Here is a 20,215-nt window from a genome sequence, read left to right as displayed (position 1 = left end):
CGGCACTTGCAGTGCCAAGAAACAGATGGTTATTCAACGCAACTCGCTTTGAATAAAGGGCCTAAATGGGGAACGTGTGGACGAGGCCGCATATAGACCCATTTTTTACAATGGGGAGCTCTGCTCACCGAAACTCCTCATTATAGAGCGAGACTGGGATGCCATTTTTAAATGGCTTCCCGATCTCCGAGGCCCACAAAAAAAATCCCCGACCTTCCCCCCACCCCAGGCTGAAAGCATAATGGGAGGGCCTCCCGGCCCCCCAACACCCACGCCAGGCAACCCTGGCCCAATTGCGCGTGCGCAAAAAATGCCAGTTGGCACCTTGGAAGTGTCAACCAGGCACCCTGACAGTGCCACCAGGATGGCAGGTTGGCATTGCCTGGGTACCCGGATGGAACCAGCAGTGTCAGGGCACCGCCCTGTGCAAAGGGAATGCAACTGGGGAGCTCCGTTCCTCTTCGAGACCTCCACGAGTGCCGTTACGTCTGGTCCCCATTTGTGGGGGCCAGTACCAAACGCCGCTCACCCAAGGTTCGCGAGGCGAAGGGATTGAATCCCTTCAGGGATTGGGTACCTTGTGAATCTGCACGTTAGAGTTAGGTTAACTGTATTTCTTTAATATTCAGATTTTCCAAAAACTGATCACACCCATTGTGGGCGGGATCCCCTTGCAACGTCTTGCGAGATTACGCTGAATCTCGCGATGCGTTGCGGAGCGGGGTTCATTGGCCGTGCTGCACTGCGCGCCGAGCTGCTTCTCAGGCACACCGTGGCTGGAAGATCCCACCCTTAGCTAATATAGGCAAGTACACCATATGCCTTCTTAACTACCTTATCCACCTGTCTTGTTACCTTAAGGGACGGGTGTACATGCACACCAAGGTCCCTCTGATCCTCAGTGCTTCACAGGGTCCTGCCATTTATCATGTATTCCCTTGCCTTGTTTGTCCTGATTAAGCACATCACCTCACACTTATCTGGATTGAATTCCATTTGCCCCTCTGACCAGCCGTCTACATCCTCCTGTAAGCAAAGGCTACCCTCCTCACTATTTAGCACCCCACCAATTTCCGTCTCATTCGCAAACATACTGATCAACCCTCCTACATTCAAGTCCAAATCATTTATATAAACCAAAAACAGCAAGGACTCCAACACTAATCCCTGCGTGACCCCATTGGACACAGGCTCTCAGTTAGAAAAATAATCCCTCCACCATCATTCTCTGCTTCCTGCCGCTCAGCCAATTTTGGATCCAATTAACAAAATGTCCTTGGCTCCCAAGGGCTCGCACCTTCATTATCAGTCTCCCATGTGGGATCTTATCAAAGCTTTGCTGGAGTTCAAATGTATTGCCCTCATTTACACCTCTTTGAAAAATCCAATCAAGTTCGTCAGACATGACCACACCTTAACAAAACCATCCTTACTGCTCTTAATTGATCCTTGTCTCTACAAATGCAGATTAATTCTGTATCTCAGAATAGTTTCCACTGAGGTTAGACTGATTGACCTGTAGTTTCCTGATTTATCCCTTCTCCCTTTCTTGAATATTTTACCTCACTGGCTTCCCTCCAGTCTTCTGGCTCCTTTCCCGTGGCCTGAGAGGAATTGAAAATGATTGCCAGCATCCCTGTTATTTTCTCCCTTGCCTCACTCACCTGCTTGGGATACATGTAATTTGGCCGCGGAGATTTTTTTTTGTTTTATTCAGTTACGGGATATGGGCATCACTGGTTAGGCTCGCACCTTCAGAAGGTGGTGGTGATTTGCCTTCTTGAACAAAGCAGTTCTTGAGGGGTAGGTATACCCACTGTGCTGTTAGGGAAAGAGTTCCAGGATTTTGCCTCAGCGACAGTGAAGGAGCAGCGATATATTTCCAAGCCAGGGTGGTGAGTGACTTGGAGGGGAATCTCCAGGTAGTGGGGTTCCCAGGTATCTGCTGCTCTTGTCCTTCTAGGTGGTAGTGGTTGTGGGTTTGGAAGGTGTTGTCTAAGGAATCTTGGCGAGTTACTGCAGTGCATCTTGTAGATGTACAGACGGCTGCAACTGTTCGTCGGTGGTGGAGAGTTTGAATCTTTGTGGAAGGAGGAGCAATCAAGCGGCTGCTTTGTCCTGGATGGTGTTGAGCCTCTTGAGTGTTTTTGGAGCTGCACTCATCCAGGTAAATGGAGAATATTCCATTACACCCCTGACTTGTGCCTTGTTGATGCTGGACAGGCTTTGGGGTGTTACGAGGTGAGATACACGCCGTAGGATTCTAGCCTTTGACCTGCCCTCTATATTAATGTGGCTAGTCCAGTTCAGTTTCTGATCAATGGTTACCCTAAGGATGTTGATTGTGGGGGATTCGGCGATAGCAATGCAATTGAATGTCATGGAGTGGTGGTTAGATCCTCCCTTGTAGGAGATGGTCATTGCCTGGCACTTGTGTGACGCAAATGTAACTTGCCACTTGTCAGCCCAAGCCTGGATATTGTCCAGGTCTTGCTGCATTTGGACATGGACTACTTCATTTTCTGTGGAGTTACAAATGGTGCTGAACATTGTACAGTCATCCGCAAACATCCCCACTTCTGACCTTATGATGGAAGGGAGGTCATTGATGAAGCAGCTGAAGATGGTTGGGACGAGGACACTACCCTGAGGAACTCCTGCAGTGATATCCTGGAGTTGAGATGACTGACCTCCAACCTACACAACCATCTACCTTTGTGCCAGGTATGACTCCAACCAGCGGAGAGTTATCCCCCGATTCCTATTGACTCCAGTTTTGCTGGGGCTTCTTGGTGCCATATTCAGTCAAATGCTGCCATGATGGCAAGGGCAGTCACTCTCACCTCCCCTCTGGCATTCAGCTCTTTTGCCCATGTTTGAACCAAGGCTGTAATGGGGTCAGCAGCTGAGTTACCCTGGCGAACCCAAACTGAGAATCTGTGAACAGGTTATTGCTGAGTAAGTGCCACTTGATAGCACTGTTGATGACTCCTTCCATCACTTTGCTGATGATCGATAGCAGACTGATAGGGTGGTAATTGGCTCAGTTTGATTTGTCCTGTTTCTTGTGTACAGGACAATTTTCCACACTGTTGGGTAGCTGCCAATGTTGTAGCTGTATTGGAACAGCTTGGCTAGGGGTGTGATAAGTTCTGGAGCACAAATCTTCAGTACTATTGCCGGAATATTATCAGGACCCATAGCCTTTGCAGTATCCAGTGCCTTCAGCCGTTTCTTGATATCATGTGGAGTGAATCGTATTCACTAATTTTGTCTGTGCATCTCCTCCCTGCTGAACCTTCTCTGAGGGACCCATGCCCCTGGCAATCTTGCACAGGTCCCACCATCCCCCAAAACGATCCCATGCCCCAGAAATTTATAGCCCTCCCTCCTGTACTATCTCTCCAGATGGTTTCTTCTTTGAAAACTGATCCTGCAGAAGTCAACCCCAATTCAAAACCCATTCAGGCACTCATTTGAACAAAATAGTTCATTACTGGAGACTCCACAATCCCTGAGGACTGGCAGCCCTAACATCACACCCAATTAAGTCACAATCCAAATCAATTGAAATAATGGTCAACTTCAAGTAGGAATTAGTCCCATAACATCGAAATGTGTGGTGGAGCCACTTTGAAACCATTCCATTTGTGTCATTCTGAACTGTCTATAATTAAGCCTAACTGATAACAAATAAACCATGAAACAAATAATCTGGTACAATATAGTTTTTATCATGACTTGGGAAACATAATGGACATTGTATTTGCAAATGTAGCAGAATCACAATTTCATACAACAACACCAATTTGTATTCGTATTGTGGTTTTAATGCAACAAAATGTCCCACAGGAACATTACAAAGCAAAAAACAATACCGAGTCGCAAAATGAGGGGTGATGACTAAAAGCTTTTTCAAAAGATGTATTAAGGGTTGTCTTAAAGAAATAAGTAGAGTTGTAGAGGTATAGAGGTTTAAGGAAGATATTCCAGAGCTTAGGCAATTGAAGGTCCAGTAATAATAGCAGAGTAATTAAAATAGATGAATGCTTTTTGATGTGTATTTGGAAATGTAGTGGCATTCTGGATGAGGAGACTAGCCATGAATGCTCGAGAATAATCAGGTCTGGAGGTAACTAAGGCAGCAATGAGAGTTTCAGTAGCAGAACATCTGAGGCAACGGCAGACATTGGCAATATGTTGGAGGTGGAAATATGTGGTCTTCATGATAGCATAGAGATGTGTTTGGAAGTTCCCCTCGAAGTTATTTAAAGTTCTGAACAGTGTGGTTCAGCCTCAGATAGGTGGTAGGGGGAGAGTTGAGACCGAGGAAGAGAGTTTGTGGTTGGAACTAAAGACAATGGGCGGGATTTTCCGACCCAGCCCCCCCATCGCCCCGTGTAACTTGTTTGCCGGTGGCGGAGGTGACTCACATTAGCCGGCGGTGAGGTCTGCCAGTCCCATCAATGTCTTTACCGTTTTGCGTGGATCATCTATTCAGCTGCTGGGAAGTCTGCCATGGGGGAAATCGCCTTCAGGGGCATCGGAAGATCCCAACGTCGGGAAGAGCCGGAAGAATCACACCCAACGGCTTCAGTTTTCTGAATATTTAACTGTTGGAAATTTTTGTTCGTCCATTACTGGATGTCAAACAAGCAGACTGAAAATCTAGAGACAGTGAAAGGTTCAGGAGAGAGGATCATTACCATACATGTGCAACAGGATTCTCTGACCCCCTCCGTGTCGGAGAATCCCCAGGGAGCGGCGTGAATCCCGCCCCGACGGTGGCTACCGTATTCTCAGGCGCCAGTTTTCGGGGGATGGGGGGTGGGTGGGTTCATGCCACGCTGGTTGGGGGCCATTGGCAGCAGCTCACCGGAAATTCTCCAGCCCCGATGGGCCGAGTGGCCGTCCATTTCTGGCCAGTCCCGCCGGCGTGGATTAGACATGGCCCCACAAGGCTGGACCTGGCAGGTAAGTCGGCTGGGGCAGTCCTCGGGGGGGGGGGGGGGGGGGGGGGGAGGCACACGGTGGCCTGACCTGCGAACGGGGCCCACTCCTCGACAGGCAGGCCTGTGCCATGGGGGCACTCCTTCCTTCCGCGCCGGCCCCTGTAGGGCTCCGCCATGGCTGGCACGGGATTACGCTGGACCTTTGGCGCATACGCGGACTCACCCAGTCCCTTCGGTGCTGGCTGGTGCGGCGGCAACCCCTCCGCGGCCACCTAGCCCTCAGAAGTGCGGAGAAGTCCGCACCTTCGGGGGCTGTTGACGCTGGAGTCGTTTGCGCCGGTTTTCCCGCTGGCGTGGGGACTTAGTCCCTGGAGAGGAGAATTCCACCCCTGGTGTGTGGTTTTGGATGGTCTCATCGATGGACACCATATCGATGAGAAATTGGAGGGTTCTGTTGGAATGGTGGAGGGAGCTTTTGGGAGTGCATCAGTTTTTCACAAGGAATTCCCAAGAATGTGGTAATATTCACAGAAATATGTCGGTAGTTACAGGGATTTTGGGAGTGTCCCATTTAGCTTGTTATTCATAAAGGATTTCCAGGAATGTGTCATAAATCCAGGATTCCTGGGCGTGTCAGTACTTGCAGGGGGTTCCCAGGAATATGCCAGTTATCACAGGAAGTTCCTCGATGTGTGCCAGTATTCAAAAAGGCTGAATATCACTTTAGAGACGGGAAACAGGAATGTGGGGTCTTCAGAAACCGCCTCTGGTGGGAAAGTGATCTTGAAGACAGGTGAGACCTTGGAAAGGGGCAGAAGGATTTTCCTTGGATTTTCCCAGGTTGAGCTCTGAATTGATATGGAGATGGGTTTGCCTTCCTATAAAAGTTATGGGGGGCAGGAATGGGGGTGGGTTTCAGACACCCCAGGCAGCTATCACCAAGTCTGCTGGTTATCCTAAGGGAGCGAGTTTGTGGCAAAGCTTACCTCTGCACCAATGTCTCACAACGGCACAAGGTGGTTGGATGACTGGCACACACAAGAGGAGAGCAGGGTAGTTCTCTTCTGAGAAGGCGGAAGGAGGAGGCTACCTCATTATGCGACATAGGCACCCCTCTGTTCACCTTTCTATGCCTGTAATTCCTTATTCTCCCTTACCTCATGCTCCTTCCTTCTGCCCATTTCCAAGGTCTCACCTGTCTTCAAGGTCAACATTTCTCCGGAAGGCCGTGATATGGAGAATGCAGCAGACCACAATGACTGAGACCCTTGCGAAAGTATATATTGTAGTGCATCACCTAACTGTACCAGGTGCCGGACCCAGTGCCCTCTAACTCTGTGAGACCCCATCAGTTGCAGCCTCGCATCAGTAAAGAGGACATTTGTCACCTTTGGGTGTGCAGCGACTTGAGAGCCACCACAGTTGTCCACACTGATGAGGGCACAGACGCCTGTGACCATCTGCGTAGCGAGTTGCAGTTCCATTTGCCACTGGTTGTGTGCTATCTGCAGGTTTCTTTGCTATTATTTCAAATCATTGGACAGAAAATCATGTAAAGTCAGCTGTGAATTAGTGTAACCTCCCTGTCTGTTTTGTGAAAATGTGAAATCAATGCATCAATTTGCACAATGCACTTTTGTCCCCAGGACCCAAGTTTGAATCAAGCTCAGATCGAAAGAGTGAATATATCACACTTGTGCCAAGTAGAAGAGTCTGAATGAAAATAAGTTTGGTCAGTCTTGCTGCACGTTCCAGGAGATTTAAAATGACAGCATAAAGGTATCCATAATTCAGCACAACTAACTAAATTGGCAATTTTACACAGAGAGGTGTCAAAATTGGACACATCGCACTGCTATAAGAATCACTAAGGTAGAGATAATTGAAGCAGTGTACATGCACTATACGGAAGCCTTACCAGACCAAGTGACATTTGATGGTAACAATCAATGCAGAAAGTGGAAAAATGTCCATTTATGTGTCATCACACAGACTGACAAGTGCATAATATTGTCCAAAGCTTAGCCCAGAAATTGTTGCGTTTAAAATATTTTAAAAATGCTCAAATTACTTGGCCCTTCTTCAGGCTCGCCTATTTTAACACACTCCTGGTCAGTTTCTCGTCTCTACCCTCCCTGCACTGGAGATCATCCAGAACTCTGCAGTCTGTTTCCAAACTCACACCAAGTTCTATTCATTCATCACGACCTACTTTACTGACCGACTGACATTTGGTCCAACGATGGCACAATTATAGAATTCTCTTCCTTGTTTTCTGATTCCTCCATGGCCTCACCTCCTCCTACCTCTGTAATCTCCTCCATTCCCATATCCATCCTAGATATTTTACCTCATTCCAGCCTCTCGAGCTTCATCAATTTTATTTAAGCACGTTTGGTGGCAGTGCCATCAGTGGTCTCGGCTCAAAGTTTTGGAATTACCTCCCAAAACTCTCTGCCTCTCATTCCTCCTTTAAGATGCACCTTGAAACTGAACTCTCTGTCCAAGCTTTTGGTCATCTGCCCTAATATCTCTATGGCTTGGCACCTTGAGATGTACGAGCAGAATTAGGCCATCTGAGTAGGCCATTCGCCCACCTTGGGTCACTCCACTATCATAAAGGCAGTATATAAATACGAGTTGTTGCTTCAGTGTTATCAAGAATTGCAGAGCCAGTAAAATATAGCCCAGTACAGAACCAGTTCAATACCTGGTAAAATACCCAGTACAGAATCAGTTCAATACCCAGAAAAATACCCAGTACAGAACCAGTACAATGCAATACCCAGTACAGAACCAGTACAATACAATGCCCAGTGCAGAACCAGTACAATTCAATAACTAGTACAAAACCAATACAGTACAATAACCAGTATGGAGCCAGTACAATACAATACCCAGTACAGAACCAGGAGGGTATAAAACCCAGCACAGAACAGCACAATACAATACCTAGTACAAAACCAGTACAATGCAATACCCAAAACAGAACCAATACAGTACAATACCCAGTACAGAACCAGTACAATACAACCAGGTTCGATTCCCGGCTGGGTCACTGTCTGTGCGGAGTCTGCACGTCCTCCCCGTGTGGGCGTGTGTTTCCTCCGGGTGCTCCGGTTTCCTCCCACAGTCCAAAGATGTGCTGGTTAGGTGGATTGGCCATGCTAAATTGCCCGTAGTGTCCTAATAGTAAGGTTAAGGGGGGGGTTGTTGGGTTATGGGTATAGGGTGGATACGTGGGTTTGAGTAGGGTGATCATTGCTCGGCACAACATCGAGGGCCGAAGGGCCTGTTCTGTGCTGTACTGTTCTATTCTATTCTAATACCCAGTATAGAACCAGTAGAGACAACACCCAATACAGAACCAGTGCAATACATACCCAGTGTAGAACCAGTAGAGTACAATACCCAGTGTAGAACCAATGCAATGCAACACTCATTAAAGAACCAGTACAACACCCAGTACAGAACCAGTGCAATCCAACACCTATTATAGAACCAGTACAATACTACACCCTATACAGAACCAGTAGAGTACAATACCCAGTACATAACCAGTACAATACAACACCCAGTCCAGAACCAATACAATGCAACATTCAGTACAGAACCAGTCCGATACAACACCCGGTACAAAACGAGTACAATACATACCCAGTACAGAACCAGTGCAATAAATACCCAGTACAGTACCAGTACAATACAACACCCAGTACAGAACCAATAAAATGTAACACCCAGTACAGAACACATACAATACAAAACCAGTACAATACAACACCCAGTACAATACAACACCCAGTACAAAACCAGTACAATACAACACCCAGTACAAAACCACACCCAGTACAATACAACACCCAGTACAAAACCAGTACAATACAACACCCAGTACAATACAGCACCCAGTACAATACAGCACCCAGTACAATTCAGCACCCAGTACAATACAGCACCCATACAGGACAACGTTCAATACAGAACCAGTACAGTACAATGACCAGTGCAATACACCACCCAGTACAAAACCAGTACAATACAATACCCAGTACAAAACCAATACAATACAACACCCAGTACAAAACCAATACAATACAACACCCAGTACAATACAACACCCAGTACAGGACAACGCTCAATACAGAACCAGTACAGTACAATGACTAGTGCAATACAACACCCAGTACAAAACCAGTACAATACAACACCCAGTACAAAACCAGTACAATACAACACCCAGTACAATACAACACCCAGTACAAAACCAGTACAGTACAACACCCAGTACAATACAACACCCAGTACAAAACCAGTACAATACAACACCCAGTACAAAACCAATACAATACAACACCCAGTACAATACAACACCCAGTACAATACAACACCCAGTACATGACAACGCTCAATACAGAACCAGTACAGTACAATAACCAGTACAATACAACACCCAGTACAGGACATCGCTCAATACAGAACCAGTACAGTACAATAACCAGTGCAATACAACATCCAGTTCAAAACCAGCACAATACAACACCCAGTACAATACAACACCCAGTACAGGACATCGCTCAATACAGAACCAGTACAGTACAATAACCAGTGCAATACAACACCCAGTACAGGACATCGCTCAATACAGAACCAGTACAGTACAATAACCAGTACAATACAACACCCAGTACAGGACATCGCTCAATACAGAACCAGTACAGTACAATAACCAGTACAATACAACACCCAGTACAGGACATCGCTCAATACAGAACCAGTACAGTACAATAACCAGTGCAATACAACACCCAGTACAAAACCAGCACAATACAACACCCAGTACAATACAACACCCAGTGCAAAACCAGTACAATACAACACCCAGTACAATACAACACCCAGTACAATACAACACCCAGTACAATACAACACCCAGTACAAAACCAATACAATACAACACCCAGTACAATACAACACCCAGTACAATACAACACCCAGTACAATACAACACCCAGTACAATACAACACCCAGTACAATACAACACCCAGTACAAACCAGTACAATACAACACCCAGTACAATACAACACCCAGTACAATACAACACCCAGTACAAAACCAGTACAATACAACACCCAGTACAAAACCACACCCAGTACAATACAACACCCAGTACAAAACCAGTACAATACAACACCCAGTACAATACAGCACCCAGTACAATACAGCACCCATACAGGACAACGTTCAATACAGAACCAGTACAGTACAATGACCAGTGCAATACACCACCCAGTACAAAACCAGTACAATACAATACCCAGTACAAAACCAATACAATACAACACCCAGTACAAAACCAATACAATACAACACCCAGTACAATACAACACCCAGTACAGGACAACGCTCAATACAGAACCAGTACAGTACAATGACTAGTGCAATACAACACCCAGTACAAAACCAGTACAATACAACACCCAGTACAATACAACACCCAGTACAAAACCAGTACAGTACAACACCCAGTACAATACAACACCCAGTACAAAACCAGTACAATACAACACCCAGTACAAAACCAATACAATACAACACCCAGTACAATACAACACCCAGTACAATACAACACCCAGTACAATACAGCACCCAGTACATGACAACGCTCAATACAGAACCAGTACAGTACAATAACCAGTACAATACAACACCCAGTACAGGACATCGCTCAATACAGAACCAGTACAGTACAATAACCAGTGCAATACAACATCCAGTTCAAAACCAGCACAATACAACACCCAGTACAATACAACACCCAGTACAGGACATCGCTCAATACAGAACCAGTACAGTACAATAACCAGTGCAATACAACACCCAGTACAAAACCAGCACAATACAACACCCAGTACAATACAACACCCAGTGCAAAACCAGTACAATACAACACCCAGTACAATACAACACCCAGTACAATACAACACCCAGTACAATACAACACCCAGTACAAAACCAATACAATACAACACCCAGTACAATACAACACCCAGTACAATACAACACCCAGTACAATACAACACCCAGTGCAAACCCAGTACAATACAACGCCCAGTACAATACAACACCCAGTACAATACAACACCCAGTGCAAAACCAGTACAATACAACACCCAGTACAGGACAACACTCAATACAGAACCAGTACAGTACAATAACCAGTGCCAACATCCAGTACAAAATCAATACAGTACACTCTCTGCTAGTACAGGCTTTACATCATGTGCAGTAACTTCTATACTAACTGTGTACGCTATAAAGTTGCAATAGTTATCACGTGTAATGCTTTATATGGTTTATCAAACCAGTACAGAATATATTCTGATTTTGCTTTTTTACACACCAGTGTATAATGGCAGCGGCAAAGGAGGCACTTTATTCTGTGTGGAAATATACCTCGCCTTTTTAAGGAGGATTTGTCTGTACTTTTTGGTTGGCACAGCTTGTCTTTGCAGGAAGCAAATCCCAAGGCAACTGTAACCTCACAATTGTGCTGAGAATATTTTGTACAGCAAACGGCATAATACCAAGGTTAGATGCAGTCATGGGGAGGCTTTTGGGGAAAAGGGGAGAATGCTGGAGGTGCCATAGGCTGGGGGTGGAATACCAGGTAGTAAAGCTATACGGAATACTTTAAATTTCAACATACTACCGACCATCGATTCCACCAGCAGTCAGATATCTCCCATTGTGTGGGTGTTGTGGCAAGCGTTCTTTAATACATTTTTTAATCAACCTATGTATTAAAATAAATAATTAAGCATACTTTTTTGCAGCAACAATGTTCTTTCAATAACAAATGAGGATAATCGTGGTCTCTCTTATTGCAGCTCCTTCATAAAACTCAATAAAATCTTTTTCATTGTTTCGCTGCATGCTAATTTTCCATGTGCAAATAATCTGTTCCCATGGTTTTGGTTCAGCAGTTCTTCAGTACTGCACAGTTGTGTCCGCCTGGATAGTAAGAGCTGAATTTAATTCTGCCCGATCATGGTGAGAGACATGGAGGTCAGTGTACTTAATCGTGAAAAAGGCCGCACATTATTGTCCTGATAATGGGAAAACCTCCCACGATTAAGTCAGTGTATGCCCAGGTGAATGTCCAACAGTGGTTTATTTCACTGCCCCTGTCTGACTGCTCTCTTGCTTCCAGACAGTTGTCTCTTTTCTGGGGGTCTGTGAGTGGTCCCATTAGTTAAAGGGTCTCTGGCAAGAAACCTAGAGGTTTCTTGAGGATGCGCCTTTCTATCTAGGGTGTCTCTGTGAGGGGCCTCCTTTTCTATTGGGCTCTGAGGGGTCTCCCTAGCTAGGCGGTCTCTGGGGGTGGATCTCTTTTTCAGGGGAGTCTGTGTCGGGATCTCCCTATCTAGGTGACCCGGGGGGGGTCACCCTATCTGGTGGATCTCTGGTGGAGTTGCCCTATCTTGAGAGTCTCTGAGGGAGTTTCCCATTTTCGGGAGTCTCGGGTGAGCTGTGGGTGGGGTCTGATAGGGGAATGGTGGGCACATTGTGCATTGTGTGGGGGGAGGGTGGCCCTTGGGTGGACTTTGAGGGCAACTCTCCAAAGGGGTTACCCCCTCGGCCCATGGCGGGGATACGTCAGGGCCACACTGGTAAATACCAGTCGTAATCTGCGCCCGTGTGATTGCTGGCCCGGAGGACCGGAGAATCATGCGGGCCTAGATACTCTGGTGCCGTGCCTGCTTGGTGGATGCAATCGGATCATTAGGGTCTATTTGAATCCATTAGCATCCTCCCGCTGGGGCGTGAGTGCGAACTCTGATCCCGCCACCAGCGGGGGGCTGGAGCACAATGGTCGGTTCGGCGCCCAGCGAGAACCACGATTTTGACCGGACGTCGATTCTCCGGCTGATCGTGGTCCGTGTTGCCGGCGCCATGGAGTGGAGAATCCAGGCAACTGTCTATCATTTCTTCAGATGTGCTGTCATCACCCTCTCCTCAAAGAGGCTAATTCTTGATATGCTCCATGCTTTCGTACAATTAGCTCATCCCCAGCCTCTCTTTTCTTTCCAAATACATTGCATGTATTGTCACCTTTTGAAATCCATGGCCATGTTTCACAGAACTCCATGTTTGAATTTCATGTTTTCATCTCTGACACTCAACTGAAAAGGCTCCATCTGCCTAATCTTGCAAAGGTGACACTACAACAAAGCGTCAATTATGAAAATATATTGGGCGGGATTCTGCCGTACCCGACGGGGCGGGGGTCCCCGGCGGGACGGAGTGGCGTGAATCACTCCGGCATCGGCCTGCCCCAAAGGTGCGGAATCGTTCGCACCTTCAGGGGCTAGGCTGGCGCCGGAGTGGTTTGCGCCCTGCCGGCTAGCATGGAAGGCCTTTGGTGCCATGCCAGCCGGGGCCGAAGGGACTCCGACAGCGTGGGAGCGTCAGCGGCTGCTGACGTCATCGCCGCGCATGCACGGGGTGGGGGGGGGTTCACCTCCGCGTCGGCTACCGACCGGCGTGGCACGATTCCTGCCTCCGCCGAATTCTCCCGTGCCGGAGAATTCGGCGGACGGCAGATGCGGGATTCACGCCGCCCCCCGGCGATTCTCCGACCCGGCGGAGGGGGTCGGAGAATCCCGTACATTATTTATTTTTTGAAATGTCAGCTGACACAACTTAAGTTGCAGGTATTTCCTCCCACAAATTGGCCCAGTGCCTGTCTTCTTTGACTTAAACTCCTTGAATTGGGGGAATGTGCCAGGGTCAGAGGATCACGGAATCATAGAATTTACATTGCCCATCGAGTTTGCACCAGCCTTCGGAAAGAGCACCCCACTTCAGCCTATTCCATCCCCATAACCAAGGAACCCCACCTAACCTTTTTCTGGATACTAAGGACAATTCATCATGGCCAATCCACCTAACCTGCACATCTTTGGATTGTGGGAGGAAACCGGAGCACCCGGAGGAAACCCACACACACACGGGGAGCATGTGCAGACTCCGCATAGACAGTAACCCAAGCCGGGAATCGAACCAGGGACCCTGGAGCCGTGAAGCAACTGTGCTAACCACTGTGCTAACCACTGTGCCACCAGTCCCCACGGAGTTGATGTGTCTTCACCAGAAGTAAAGATTAGTCGTCACAACTGGGATATTTATCTGGTGGAAATTTCTTTGATGTAGATCGCTGCCCGATCGAGGAACTGTCAGAGGTCCAGCGCTCTCAAAGATCCACCGTCATTGAGCAAAGTTAGAATTCAGGGACAGCGCATTCAAACTGTTAGCAGATGAAGAATTTTGTCACACAACAGGATAATATATGACTGCTGTCGTAGGTTAAAATCAGCAGACTATAATAATAGGCAAGCTGGCAGTAAGAAGCTAAATCCCACTGTCTAACAAGGTGTGAAGACTGCTCAGTTTTATTATTTGCTTGACTGGTTCAGAAGAAATGGTTCTACATCAAAGAAATTTCCACCAGATAAATATCCCAGTTGTGACGACTAATCTTTACTTCTGGTGAAGACACATCAACTCCGTGGGGACTGGTGGCCATCATATTTTACATTTAATATCTTATCCTGAAAGATGCATTTCTGGACTGTCAACCGTGCGCTAGAGAAAAGGATTAGATGATTATTCCAAAGGAACTGTGAAGAAGGATATGCATTAACCCTTGTGGGCTGAATACAGTTTGCTCATTAGAGGATTGCATGGTTCAGTATTCAAAGATGTCTTTTATTTTTGCTTTTGTGTACTGCTACACTTCCAATTAAATTCAGAACAATAGGCTGGTCTGTATAAAGTGGTCTAATATTGTTCACAGACGCTTTGTGAGAATCCCCTGGTTGCTCTTGTTGCCCTTCTTTCAGTAGAATTCCATTTTGTGCATGCAGGCTGGTATTTAACCAGAAAGATTTTTTCATCAATCACTGTCGGCTAGAGGTTACCCAAACTTCACCTTAATCTCAAAAACAAGCTGCTCTCTTTAGAAACATGCCTGGGCAATTTTGCTGCTACACAGGCCTTAAAAAGGTTGGATTTACATAAGTTTTTTTATCAAAAACAAAATAGTCGATTGCGGGCCTTGCAATGGTGCACTCAGTAAAGATCTGACACACGTGCGTTAGACGATGGCTTGAGGTGTTCTTGTACCAGAGTGGACTCTCAAAACCCATTCTGTTGCACCGAGGAGCCTGAGGATTGTCGGAGGAAAATTGAGTGCAGTAAGTAATTCTGTGATTTTGAAGTCCTGAGGAAGAATTGAGGAGGCGTCGTGAAAAATTTTGATTTCAAGAAAATAAATCAAGATTTAGGGATGAGGAAGCTTTTCTCGAATTATGTATTCGGGGGTTCGGGTGGACAATAAAGCATGTGGAGAAGAGCGATCAGGGTAAATGAGTGAGACTGATTAGCCCCTCATGTCTGTTCTACCATTAGGTTATCTGTGCCCTCACTCCACATACCTGCCATTGCCCCATACCACTTAATAGCTTTGGGTCACAAAAATATATCAGTTTGTTTTTATATTGAGATATTGATTTAGCATCAACTTTCTTTTGTAGAAGAGAGTTCCAAACATCTTTCCTAATTTCACCCCTCAAAGTTTCTACCTCCTCCGCAACCTCCTCTCCCATAGTCCAAGACTCCTCAATTAATGGAAACAATTTTCCTCAATTGACTCTATATGTTCCCATTTATATCTTGAAAACCTTGATCAAAACACCCATTAACTTTTTGAATTCCATTGCGAAAACACTAATTTGTTTGCTCCTTCCATCCAGTTTGTCCAGGGGCATAGTTCTCCGGAGGGTTCTGAGTGTGGTAGTGAGTGGGAATTGCCGCGAGCTTCCCGGCGCTCAACCCAGCGAGGCTAGCAACGCAATTCAACGTTAATTGGTCCACGTCATGAGGCCTCAGGATTTCTTCACTGCAAATGAAGGCTCGCCAGCCAATCCGCCAGGACCGCACTCGCCAGACCCCCGCTAACAATGCCGAGCAGCACTTAAGCTGCACGTGATCAGCCAACCCTAACCAGCTCGCAACAATGGCCCCGAGGAGACCAGCCTCAAGTTTAGTGGATGCTGACCTGGGGAGACTCCTAGACACAGTGGAGGCCAGGAGGGGTGTCTTGTTCATCTGAGGGTCCTGGAGGGTGAGCCACAAGGCAGCCGGTGCTGCTGGGATGAGGTGGCGGCAGCTGTCAGCTGGGGGAGTGTGACCAGGAGGAACTGGCCAGCAGTGCAGGAAGAAGGCCAATGTTCCACACTGGGCAGTACGAGTGAGTAGACACAAATGCCTCCCCCTCCAAGGGAGCACCAACCTCCAACTTCCAATGCGACTCCCAGTCTTCCCTCCACCCCCTCCCATCAACCCCTCCTTCACAACCCCTCTCCCACCACTATGAACCATGCGTGTGGCAAACAATGCCCTCTCTGTGTCTCCTCAGGAAAAGCTCTCCCATCATCGTCAGGAGAGGGCCCAGACTGGTGGTGGGGTGTCAGACATAAGAATCCTCATCTCCTTCGAGGAGCAGATCCTGGGGGTGACCGGTGTGACTGAGGTTAGATCGGCCAGCCACGGTGAGGCTGGCGGACACCGCAGGGGTGAGGAACCACTGGCCATCATCCGGACAACCAGTCAAATATGAGTATTACTGACTGACCCATCCCTCCCACTGACCACATGTCCATTCTCCTGCAGGTCCTCCAGCCAACAGAGCCAGCCTATCCTGGGCAGCCCTCTCTCCTGACTTCGAGGAGAACACCTCAGAGGAGAGCTCTGAGGATGCAACCGTGGCTGTGGTACAGCTGTCATCTCTGCCCCCACCAGTGCAGATACTCGCACCTCGGTGGGACATGTTAGTGGACAGGCTTCGGGGGGCACAATCTGGCGAGCACCACACTGATGATGATGCATATCAGATGGAGGCATGAACCCCAGGTGAGAGAGCAGTCAGAGGGCAGCTGGATCCCATGACCCAGCTGGGTCCCAGCCTGACGCTGAGCCTGTGGTACAGGGTTACCCGGAGCTGATGGAGACTAACCTGGGCGTTCAGAGAGACATGTCAGTGTCACTCCGACAGACCTACAGCCACTTGGAGGAGTCTCAGAGGCTAGTGGCACAGGAGATGGCGCCGGCAATGAGTGGCTCCGAGGCCACTGCCAGGGTGGCAACTGCAGTGGAGAGCCTGTTGCACAACGTCAGCAGCATGAGTGAAGGTGACGGCCATGGCTGTGGGTCTCAGCAGGATGTCCGGCTTGCTGGGTGATGTCACCCAGTACCAGGCCGACCTTGATGAGGTTCTGCAGGACATGTCCTGCTCTCAAATGGGCATGGCCAAGGAGCTATGGAGCTGGTCCCAGTCGCAGGTGGGCATTGCCGAGACTGCAGAGTATGGCCCAATCACTGAGGAGCATCACCGAGGGCATTGACACAATGGTGCAGACCATAGGGAACTCTCAGGACTGGCGGAGCCAGATGATGCAGGGGCAGCCAGGGCTTGAACCAGCTGCCCCTCTGTCCCTAGGTGGACCCCAGGGCCCTATGGGCATCGATTGGGAGAAGGGGGTGCAAGTTGCCAAGCCGGACCTGTCCCATAAATTGGCGACAGTAGGTACCAGCTCCCCCAAGTGCCACACCTCTGATGAGGCCACCGTGCCATGGGACAAGGTGGCACGGCTGTGCATGTGCCACCAACAAGTGAGCTGATGCCCTCAAGCCCCAGAGCACCCAGAGGATGCCCGCAAGGGGTATCGAAGGCCATGGGACGAGGAAATCAACTGGCTGCCTCCAGCTCCAATGTGCATCCTGGGGAAAACCAAGAGGTAGTGGTAGAGCTAGGAGGGCCAAGGATGACAAGGACCACCGGAGAAGGGGGGAGGGGTTGTGGGGGTTTGCAGGAGATGGGGAGGGGGGTGGGATTGGCAGGGTGGCACCATCTGGAGTGGGGTTTATACAGCACATTAAACACCTTTTCGCAAAACCATTATGATGCCTCTATCACTTCCTTCTGCAATGCGATCTGGCCATTTGCCCATCACCCCAGCGCACATGAGTGAAGGTGACGGCCATGGCGGCCTCACCCCCCCCCCCTCCCCCTCCCCACACACCGATCACTGGGGTGGCAAGCCCAGTGCTCCCAGGCTCCTTGCCTGAGAGCAAAGATGGTTACTCACCTCCCCAGCTCCTCACAGACGCCCTTCCGCCAGGATCACGTTTTTCAAAAGGAGTACTAATCGGCACCAGCGTGACCACTTGCTGGGGAGGCCGCTGAATGTCAGGAGGCTGTTGGATATGGGGTGACTCTCGCTAATTGTATGGGAATGGGGCATAAGTGGTGGTAATTGGTTTCTCGCCACGCTACGGCGCAATCATAGTTTTGCCTCGGGGAGCGGGCCGGTTGAATCACAAACAGATTAGCGCCTGGCAAGATTTCGTTTCTAGCCTCTCCCGCTATTCACCGGCCTCGTTATGCTTGAGCGAGTGCGCAACGAGGCTGGAGAATCATGCCCCGGGAATCATTCTGGTTTAATCTAAGTCACATTCCCTCCAGGGCTAATGTTACATTTCTAAGGAGTGGTGCCCAAACTGCTCACAGTAATCCAGATGTGGTCGAACCAGACTTTGTGCAGCTGCAGCATAACTTCTGTCTCCCTTGTATTCTCATCCTCGAGAAAAAAGGCCAGTATTCCATCAACTATTTTGATTATTTGCTGTACCTGTTTATGACATTTTCTATGGACCTGGACCCACAAGTCTCTTTGAACCTTTGCTGACCTTTTCATTCATTTGCAGATGTGGGTGTCACCAGGGCCGGCTCAAGGTACCGGCAACTCGGGCAGTCGCCCGGGGCGCCATGTGCTAGGGAGCGCCATCAAGGAGTGCGGGTCCCGCGCATGCGCAGTTGGGCCGGTGCCAACCAGCGCATGCGCGGTGGCCGCCCTCCCTCAGGCCGCCCCGCACAAACATGGCGGATGGATCCAGGCTCGCCGGTGGTCACTCCGGCCCCCCCCCCTCCTTGGCACCCCCCCCGCCCCCGGGCCCCCCGGCACCGCCCCCGGCCCCTGGCACCGCCCCCCCCAGCCCCGCCCCCCGCCCCAGCCCCCCCCCCTCACCCCCCCCCCCGAAGGGCGCCGAAGTTCAGCTTGCCCGGGGTGCCAGCAACCCTAGGGCCGGCGCTGGGTGTCACTGGCAGGCTCAGTTGGCTGGATAGCTGGTTCGTGATACAGAGCGGAAGCCAGTTGCATTGTTGATATCATTCCTGAAGGTCCCGCCTTCTCAATCTTGCTCTCGCCTGAGGTGTGGAGTCCCTCAGGTCAAATCACCACCAGTCAACTCTCCTGTCAAACGGGAAAGCAGTCTATGGTCATCTGGGACTATAGCAACTTTACTTTGACTGCTTGTAATGCTGACTGCCTTTGTGTCATTAGTGTGATGATATGATCTGCATACTCGTCTGCCATTGGGCCAGAACGTCGGCTTACCATTGGCCCTGGTCGGTCATGTGCCTCTCGACCGATTGGCCGAGAGGCTGAGTTAACCACGCCTCTATCAACGAGGTATAAATGCTCAGAAGCCTGACGATCGGCCTTTTCCACTGTAGACGATCGCCAGGCTGTGTTCTAGTTAATTAAAGCCTGACATTGGTAAATCACTCGCCTCGCGTGCAATTGATGGTGCATCAATTAGCTAAATTGGAAATGTTGCTTTCTGCCCCAGCAACTAAGTCACAAATAAGTAGGCTGAGCAGTTGGCACAGATTCTTGTGGGACACCACTATTCTCATCCTGACAATCACAGAACCTCAACAGATTTCCTACCCTCTGCCTCCTGCCACAAAACCGATTTCCCAACCAGGTTAACTGCATGAGTTTCAGCATTTGCTTATAGCTTTTAATGAGGGACTTTATCAAGTGCTTTCTGGAAGACCATGGAAACAACATCCATAGATATTCCCCTGTCCATGAATTTAATCACCTCTTCAAAAAATTCAGATTTGTCAAGTTTGATCTATCCATTACAAATCCATGCTGGCTCTTTCAAAGTGTTCAGTCACTCTATCCTTAACTATAGACTCTTCAACTTTCCTGACAGTAGATGACTGAATGACTGGTCTATAATCCCCCATTTTACCTCTCTCGCCTTCTTTTAATGGTGGAGTGATAAGCAAGGGAAGGGCAAAGGCTGGGGGAAGGGTAAAAGCAAGGGAGCTCTCTGTTCATTCTT

The 20,215-nt window shown here is 48.5% G+C and overlaps 1 protein-coding gene across 1 annotated transcript in view; it reads right to left on the bottom strand.

Annotated features, from left to right (window-relative positions):
• Window positions 1-20,215, bottom strand: part of LOC119964903 (astrotactin-1-like) — a 3,158,558-nt gene that overhangs the window by 1,150,539 nt on the left and 1,987,804 nt on the right.

Source organism: Scyliorhinus canicula, chromosome 4 (genome assembly GCF_902713615.1).
Source record: "Scyliorhinus canicula chromosome 4, sScyCan1.1, whole genome shotgun sequence".
In the NCBI taxonomy this organism is placed as follows: Eukaryota; Metazoa; Chordata; class Chondrichthyes; order Carcharhiniformes; family Scyliorhinidae; genus Scyliorhinus; species Scyliorhinus canicula.
This window is presented reverse-complemented; position numbering and strand designations above follow the sequence as displayed.